We start from the raw sequence: 7,852 nt of genomic DNA, 5'->3' as shown, positions 1-7,852 counted from the left end.
ACGTGACTGATTGACTAAGCACAACACAGCACAGTTTCAGGGTGCCCATGTTCCATGCCATGTAACCTACCAGCCATGTATGACTATATCAGGATTAACACTTTTAAGATGGCCTGGAAAGGGCTAATGGTAATTAGTAGGTCCCACTAGATTCATTCATTTTTTTTTTTATTGTCAAACCAAAGGTCAAGTTTAATGACTTTGGTATTAACTATACACATACTAGTAAGTGCTGAGACTTAAAATCTTCTGGTTCAGTTGTGACTCCAGACAGGATCCAGAGAGGAGCTCTAAAATCTCTTCTCTGGGTTTTATGGAGACTTTCTTTACCCTCCTGTGTTAGCCTCTTAAGGCACTGCATCATAGATTCATTCATTATCAAGAATTTGGATATGGAAATATAGAGGAAATTAGTTAATTGATAGCTAGAGGGGAAACAGACAACTGAGCTGTGTTGGTAGCAGAAAACTAGAGTGATGTGAGGACTGTCATAGTGGGGAGGATTAAAAGCTGACCAGATTTTTAGAGCTGTCCTGGTGACTGAAAGATGGTTTGGTGCCTTGAGGACCAAGAGTGCTGTGGACTGGGAACTTGACTTTTTGTGAATTTCTTTGATGATTAATCATGTGCCTAGGGTTCTTACTTTCTTTGTTTGCCTGTACATACTATCAATTAGATTCTTATTAATTAAAATAAACATTCTGTTTATGAATGATGCACACATACAACCACACACACACGTACTTTATTTACTATTTTCAAACATTTTTGCTATATTCTAACCAAGATTTTAAGGAAATAGCCAGTAAAGTGAAATCAAGCACTCATGAAATCATGAGAGCAATATCTCTAAATTAAGATGAGTAAGGAAGGGCTTCTCAGGTGGCTCAGTGGAAAAGAATCCACTTGCCAGTGCGGAAGCCTCAGGATATGCAGGTTAGGTCCCTGGGTTGGGAAGATCCTCTGGAGAAGGAAATGGTAATCCACTCCAATATTCTTGCCTAGAAAATCTCATGGACAGAGGAGCCTGGCTGGCTAATCCATGGGGTCACAAAAAATCAGACAGGATTGAGTGTGCATGTAAAAGTTAGTGAAGTCTCATCAATGTTAATTACTTTATATAGAATGAAAAAATATAATAGTTATATTTTTTAAAAATAATAGAATTATGGAGTGTACATAAGTTAATTTCTAGATACCTTGAAATTTTAACTGAAGCCATGTCAAATAAAATCAAGCACATTTAATATTATATTAGAAAATATATAAAGAAGCTGGGGAGTATAGCTGCCTATAAAATAAAATTATAAAGACTTTAAGCTTTCATAAACTATCTGTTGTGTGGTAAAAAGAATAAACAATGCTTACCCAGTATTGACTATATGGCCAATACACAAACTGAATTTTCCAGAAAAACTTTGTTAGACTATTCTTCATCAGTCACAGACACAGAATTGTATGGTGAGTCAGAAATAATCTTAGTGACTAGGACTTGAGAAATTTAAAGATATTGAAAGCAAAAGATACTCAGATGCAGTGTTATCACTGCACGTAACTTTCAAGTGCCAAAGATTTGAGAAGACACCAGGAAACAGATTTATGAGTTATATCTCAGAACCACTGGCTAGTATATGGTCTGAAGTCACTGCAGTCCAAAGAGTCTGACAGTGTTGTTCCTCCTCTGTCCTCCAGTTTGTGAGTTAATCCCACCATATCCCAGCTTGCAAATTTCCCATCCAACTGGATTCAACTCTACTTTTCTTGGACTATCTTGATACACTTAAAAAACACTTCTATTGAGTGAGGAAAAGGATTGTTGATTTAAATAGTTATAATTATGATCTCTTTTATATATATATATATATATATTTGTGTGAATATATTCTCAAAATCTGGGTCTGCATTGCTTGGAAAACCTCTGTGAGGACAAGGACCCTCTGCTGTGCACATTTCTCTCTTCAGTGCTTAGCTCAGTAACCAGGCACATAAAAGATGGTCCATAAAGATTTGGTACATTAATAATACTTGAAAATAGTTTTAAAATTTCTCTGCCCAGTTCTCCAAACCTGCCATTTTTAATCAGCTGTTCATTCTTTGTTTCTTGACCCTTAATGGCATGGTTTAGACTTACTGGAATCTGATGCACAATAAGAGGGATGATATGAATAATACAGCTGAGGAGATACTTTACAATCTGGCTTTCTAGAACACTGAAATGTACAACTTAATCAATATAATTCTCACAACACTCAAATGTCTTGGAAGTTTTTCAGGAGATTTAGTAGGTAGAGTTTTGATGATTTGCTGAAGTAGCAGTATGAGAGAGGATTAATATTTGAAAAAAATTGTTGATTGAAACTAAATGGAACGAAAGATTCCAGTGCAAATCCTATTAGTTGCAAAGAATTGTTTTTAATACACTGATGTTTTCTATAATATACTATTTACCACTGAATTAAAAATCAGACTTCAAGTAATAAGAAAAACTTTTATTTATATACATATATTTTCTATTATCATTCTTTATCTTTTAATTTTTGAATAGTTGCAAGGGCCTGTTTGCTGATTTGGTGGAATCCAAAATGCTTTTATTTAATTTCAAGAACTAAGTGAATTAATGACTATTTTATAGAAAGAAAAGAGAGTTTTACTTATAATTCTTTTAACATTTGTTATTTTGTAGATAGTCTTCATGAATAGAAAATATATTTATTGTCTATGGAACTGTCATTATTAATATACTTTTATTATTTTGACTGAATATTGTTTCTATGTTTCACTGAACAAACTTTAAAGCCAAAGATTTTATTTATAACAACTTTAAGATAAAACTTAATCCCCAGAAGTCCTAAATGTTTGCAAAAGGAATCAATATATTTCTCTATAATCTATTTCTTTCCTCTTCTCTCTCTGCCTGTCTGTTTCTTTCTCCCTCTCTTCCTCTCTCTCCTAGTCTTCTCATTATGTTACATTCTGACTAAAATTAAAATGTGGATATTTAGAAGCAGTTTTCTTTACATTAGAAAGTGAAGTCATCCAGTGAGAATGACATGTAAGTAGTGTCCAATTTCACTTTAGATAAATCTTCTTCTATTTTGCCAAACTGGTTTGGCTGCTAGGATTTGTGTTGACCCATCAGGTTAGTGGAGAAAACAAACTTCTAAGTCAGGCAAATGTTGGATATCTGCCTTATTAAAAATTGTCAAAGTTTTGATCTTTGACCTGGCTTAAAAAGTGTCTTTAAGTGATAACATTTGTTTTACATAACTTCTATTTAAGTAATCTATTTTCTGTAAATACTAGCACTGTTTCAGGTAATACAAAAATGGGCGAAAAACAGTTCTGATTCCTGACAACGGGAAATGTTTCCTGATTCCCAGCAACTTTCTACAACATGTAAGTGAAAGTGAAAGTCACTCAATCGTGTCTGACTTTGCAACCCCATGGACTGACTATACAGTCCATGGAATTCTCCAGGCCAGAATACTGGAATGGGTAGGTGTTCCCTTCTCCAGGTGATCTTCCCAACCCAGGGATCAAACCCAGATCTCCCTCATTATGGGCAGATTCTTTACCAGCTGAGCCACCAGGAAAGCCCACAGTATGTAAGGCAGAAGTTAAACTACATTCTCTGTTTTCAGTAATAGCTCCTTAGGGGCATGGTTGATTGCGGGGCAGAGGAATGAATCATTGAACATTATTTAAATTCAGCCTGGGAAATGGATTTCTAAAAATCAGCTCACAGAGCGAGAGAAGAGAGAAGAGAGAATAAAGGGATGAACAAACCACGAAGTGAGGCATTCCTAAGAAGCTCCTTAACACTTGTATGTCTAACAGGCAACTGAAAAAACAAAAAACAAAAAACAAACAAACCCACATATCTGTTTAACATCTAAGTTGGTACACTCAAAGTGGAACTTTTGGATTCATGGGCCAAATCTGATTTTTCCTGTTTCCCTTTGGCTCAGAAAATGACACCTTTATATGGTCAATTGCTTAAGCCAAAAATTTAGAAATTGTTCATTTCTCTCTTTCTGCCAGTCCCATATAGAATCCATCAGCAAGGTCTCTTGGCTTTACCTCCAAAATATTCTTCCTCCCTCTTCATTTACTGCCATCTTGATCATCACCACGCTAGGTCCATCCATTGTAACTCACTTGGATGCGTCACCTACTTTTGCTACCTTCCCTTGCCATCTGTGTTCTCAGCATACTTAGTGATGCTTTCAGACTATCTTTGGATCATATCTTTCTTCCACTGAAAACCTTCACTGGCTCCGTATTACACTTGGAACGAAACAGAAACTCCCTGATGTGGTTGATTGATCCACACCATCTCTGATCCTTGCCAACACTACTGGCCTCATCTCGCACTTCTGCTATTGTTCTCTGTGCACTCTGATCTTCTTCCTCTCTTTCTCATCATGCTTGTTACTGCCTCAGATCTCTGATTGCTATTTTCTGTTTCTGCAACTCTTTTCTGGGTCATTTTTGTGGCTGCTGCTGCTAAGTCGCTTCAGTCGTGTCCTACTCTGTGTGACCCCATAGATGGCAGCCCACTAGGCTCCTCTGTCCCTGGGATTCTCCAGGCAAGAATACTGGAGTGGGTTGCCATTTCCTTCGCCAATGCATGAAAGTGAAAAGTGAAAGTGAAGTCGCTCAGTCATGCCGGACTCTTAGCGACCCCATGGCAGGCTACCAGGCTCCTCTGTCCATGGGATTTTCCAGGCAAGAGTACTGGAGTGGGTTGCCATTGTGGCTGGTTCCTCACAATTCAGGTTTTAACTCAAATAGTACTTCTTTGAAGAGGTCTTTCCTGTCTAAAGGAAAGCTTATGTAAAGTAACTCCCTGTAACTTACTACTACCTAAGTTTGCTTTTGTCAGCTTACCAGGATTTTTGCTATTCTGACTTTAGCTTGCTTATTCATTTGTTCAATTATTTGTTTTCCATTTTTCTCCCACTGAAAACAGAGCTTGAAGGCAGGAACTTGTCACATCTCAGCTTCTAGAAAGTGCTGAGCACCTTACTAGCATTCCATATATACTCAGTGAATGAATGATTGAATTCATGAGTGGACAAAATTATATCAGGAAGTCCTCCTGCAATGCAGGAGATGTAGGTTTGATCCCTGGTCTGGGAAGATATCCTGCGGGAGGAAATGGCAACCCACTCCAGTATTCTTGCATGGGAAATCCCATGGACAGTGGAACCTAATGGGTACCCTCCGTGGGGATTGTACATATATTGTTTAAATATTTGTACAAAATATTTAAACAGGATAACACCACCCCCCCCCCAAAAAAAAATCTGTGTGTGTTTACCCAAATGTCAGTTTAAGAAGTTAGAGACAGAATGTAGCTGATAAAAATACCTCAGTTGCCTTAAAAGGAGCTTGTACTCTGTCCAAAACAGAGAAACTCAGACCTGAAAGACAGAGCAAGAATAAAGGCTAGAAAGGGCAAAGGATGGATTTAAATACTAGATTAAGATGCATTTTCTAGTAATTAGATTAAGAGTTTGCAGAAACATGTCCCACCACTGGATGACCACTTTTGAAGTAATCGTGGAGAGGCTTCATGTTATATTCTATTCTGTAAAGAGAGTGCCTTGCTGAATCCTTCAAAGATAAATAGGTAAAATGCCTCAGAACACCAAGAGAATCTAGAAAGTAGGCTGTGTCATAAGTAAAGGAGTATAGCAAGGGTACCCCCTTGTGGCAGGAGAATATGCATTCTAAACGAAGACTGTAACTAGAATTTGTTAAATCTTTCCTATCTTATACCCAGGTGGCGCTAGTGTAAAGAACTGCCTGCCAATGCAGGAGACCTAGGAGATCCAGCTTGGATCCCTGCATGGTCGGGAAGATCCCCTGGAGAAGGAAATGGCAACCAGCTCCAGGATTCTTGCCTGGAAAATCCCAGTAACAGAGGAGCCTGGTGGACTACAGTTCATGGGGTCGTAGAGAGTTGGACATGACTGAAGCAACTTAGCACAGTCATACCCAATATATTTGAATTGAGTTAATTGTACCATATTCATTAATTTCATGTCATTATGTTTGCTTTTATTTCCTTTTCTCTCTTTTAAGCAAGTTAAAGAAATATAACACATATAGAAAAGTATACAAATTACATGTTGATAAATTTATCATAAATTGAACATACCTATATAACCAGCACCCAGATCAAGATTATACTAACACTTACAACATTCCCCTTGTTTCTGCTTCTAGTCACTACTCCTGCCAGGGGGCCACTATTCTGATTTTTAACACCATAGGTAGGTTTTGACTATACTTGAACATTGATAGATCATTCTTTTCCCACCTAGCTTCTTTCACTTAACATTATGTTTGTGGGATCCATCCAGGTATATTGTGTGAAGGTATCATTCTTTTGTTCTCATTGCTATACAGTATTTCATTTTGTGACTATACCATAGCATATTTATTTGTTCTACAGCCAATGGGCATTTGATAAGTTTTCAGCCTGGGATTATTACAAACGGTGCTGCTGTGAACATTCTTGTGCATTTCCTGTGACGAATAATGCATAGGAGAGTGCACAGGTGGTAGAACTGATGAGTCGTAAGGTACTCTCTGTTCTGCTTTCACTGATATTGTCCACTAATTTGCAAAGTGGTTGTACCAGTTTATACTTGTATAACCAGAAGTGCTATTGTGCCACATTTTAACCAACAATTGGTTGGTCTTTTTCATTTTAGTCAATCTGGTAGGTGAATAGTGATATCTCATTGTGGTTTTAATGTTGATTTTCTTGATAATTGATGACATTGAATATTTTGTATATATCTATCACCATTTATGAAGCACTAATTTTTCTATTGGTTTTTCTCTCCTGAGCTTTAGGTGTTCTCGAAATATCCTGGATATGAGTTCTCTGTCAAATATATGAATTGGAACTCTCCCATCGAAATTTGTGGGATGTATTTTCATTTTTATTGGTGTGTCTTTTCATAAGAAATCCTTAGTTTTTAATATTTTTCACTTCAAAGTCTGTTCTATATAATTTTTTTGTCTAAAAGTATGATTGCTTTACCTTTCACATTTCAGATTTGTAATCCGTTTAGAATTGATTTTTAAGTATCCAAACCCCTATTGCTAACATGTTTAGTAACTGGAATACCATGTTTTACAGATTTTTAAAAATAATTTTTAATTAAACATTTTTAAAATTGGAAGATAATTAGTTTCCAAAGTTTTTTTTGGTTTCTGCTGTGCAAAAAGGCAAATCAGCCGTAAGTATGTGTATATATATATCCCCTCACTCTTTTTATATGTTTATTTTTAATTGGAGGATAATTACTTTATAATATTATGTTGGTTTTTGCATTTCTGCCATATATCAACATGAATCAGCCAAAGGTATAAGTATGTCCACTTCCTCTTGAACCTCCCTCCCACCTCCCGCCTCATCCCACCCTTCTAGGATGTCACAGAGCATCAGATTTGAGCTCCCTGTGTCATACAGCAAATTCCCACTGGCTATCTAATATTACATGTGGTAATGCAGATGTTTCAATGCTAATCTTTCACTTCACCCCACCTTCTCCTTCCCTCACTGTGTCCACAAGTCTGTTCTATGTCTGCATCTTCATTTCTGCCCTGAAAATCGGTTCATCATAGTATTTTTCTAGATTCCATATATATGCATTAATATATGATATTTGTCTTTCTCTTTCTGACTTACTTCACTCTGTAGAGTAGGCTCTAGGTTCATCCACCTCATTAGCACTAACTCAAATGCATTCATTTTTATGACTAATATTCCATTGTATATATGTGTCCAAATTTCTTTATCCATTCATCTGTCGATGGACATCTAGGTTGC

At 36.7% G+C, this 7,852-nt stretch overlaps 1 non-coding gene across 1 annotated transcript; it reads right to left on the bottom strand.

The window, feature by feature from the left end:
* Positions 1–256: 256 nt before the first annotated feature.
* LOC112585876 lies at positions 257–370 on the bottom strand. The gene has a single exon (XR_003110450.2). It is a non-coding gene; the product is annotated as a small nucleolar RNA SNORA26 (small nucleolar RNA).
* Between the last annotated feature and the right edge of the window lie 7,482 nt (positions 371–7,852).

The sequence above is a fragment of the Bubalus bubalis genome, chromosome 6 (genome assembly GCF_019923935.1).
Source record: "Bubalus bubalis isolate 160015118507 breed Murrah chromosome 6, NDDB_SH_1, whole genome shotgun sequence".
Taxonomy (NCBI): domain Eukaryota; kingdom Metazoa; phylum Chordata; class Mammalia; order Artiodactyla; family Bovidae; genus Bubalus; species Bubalus bubalis.
Note: the sequence above shows the minus strand (reverse complement) of the source record. Positions and strands in the feature narration are given on the sequence as shown.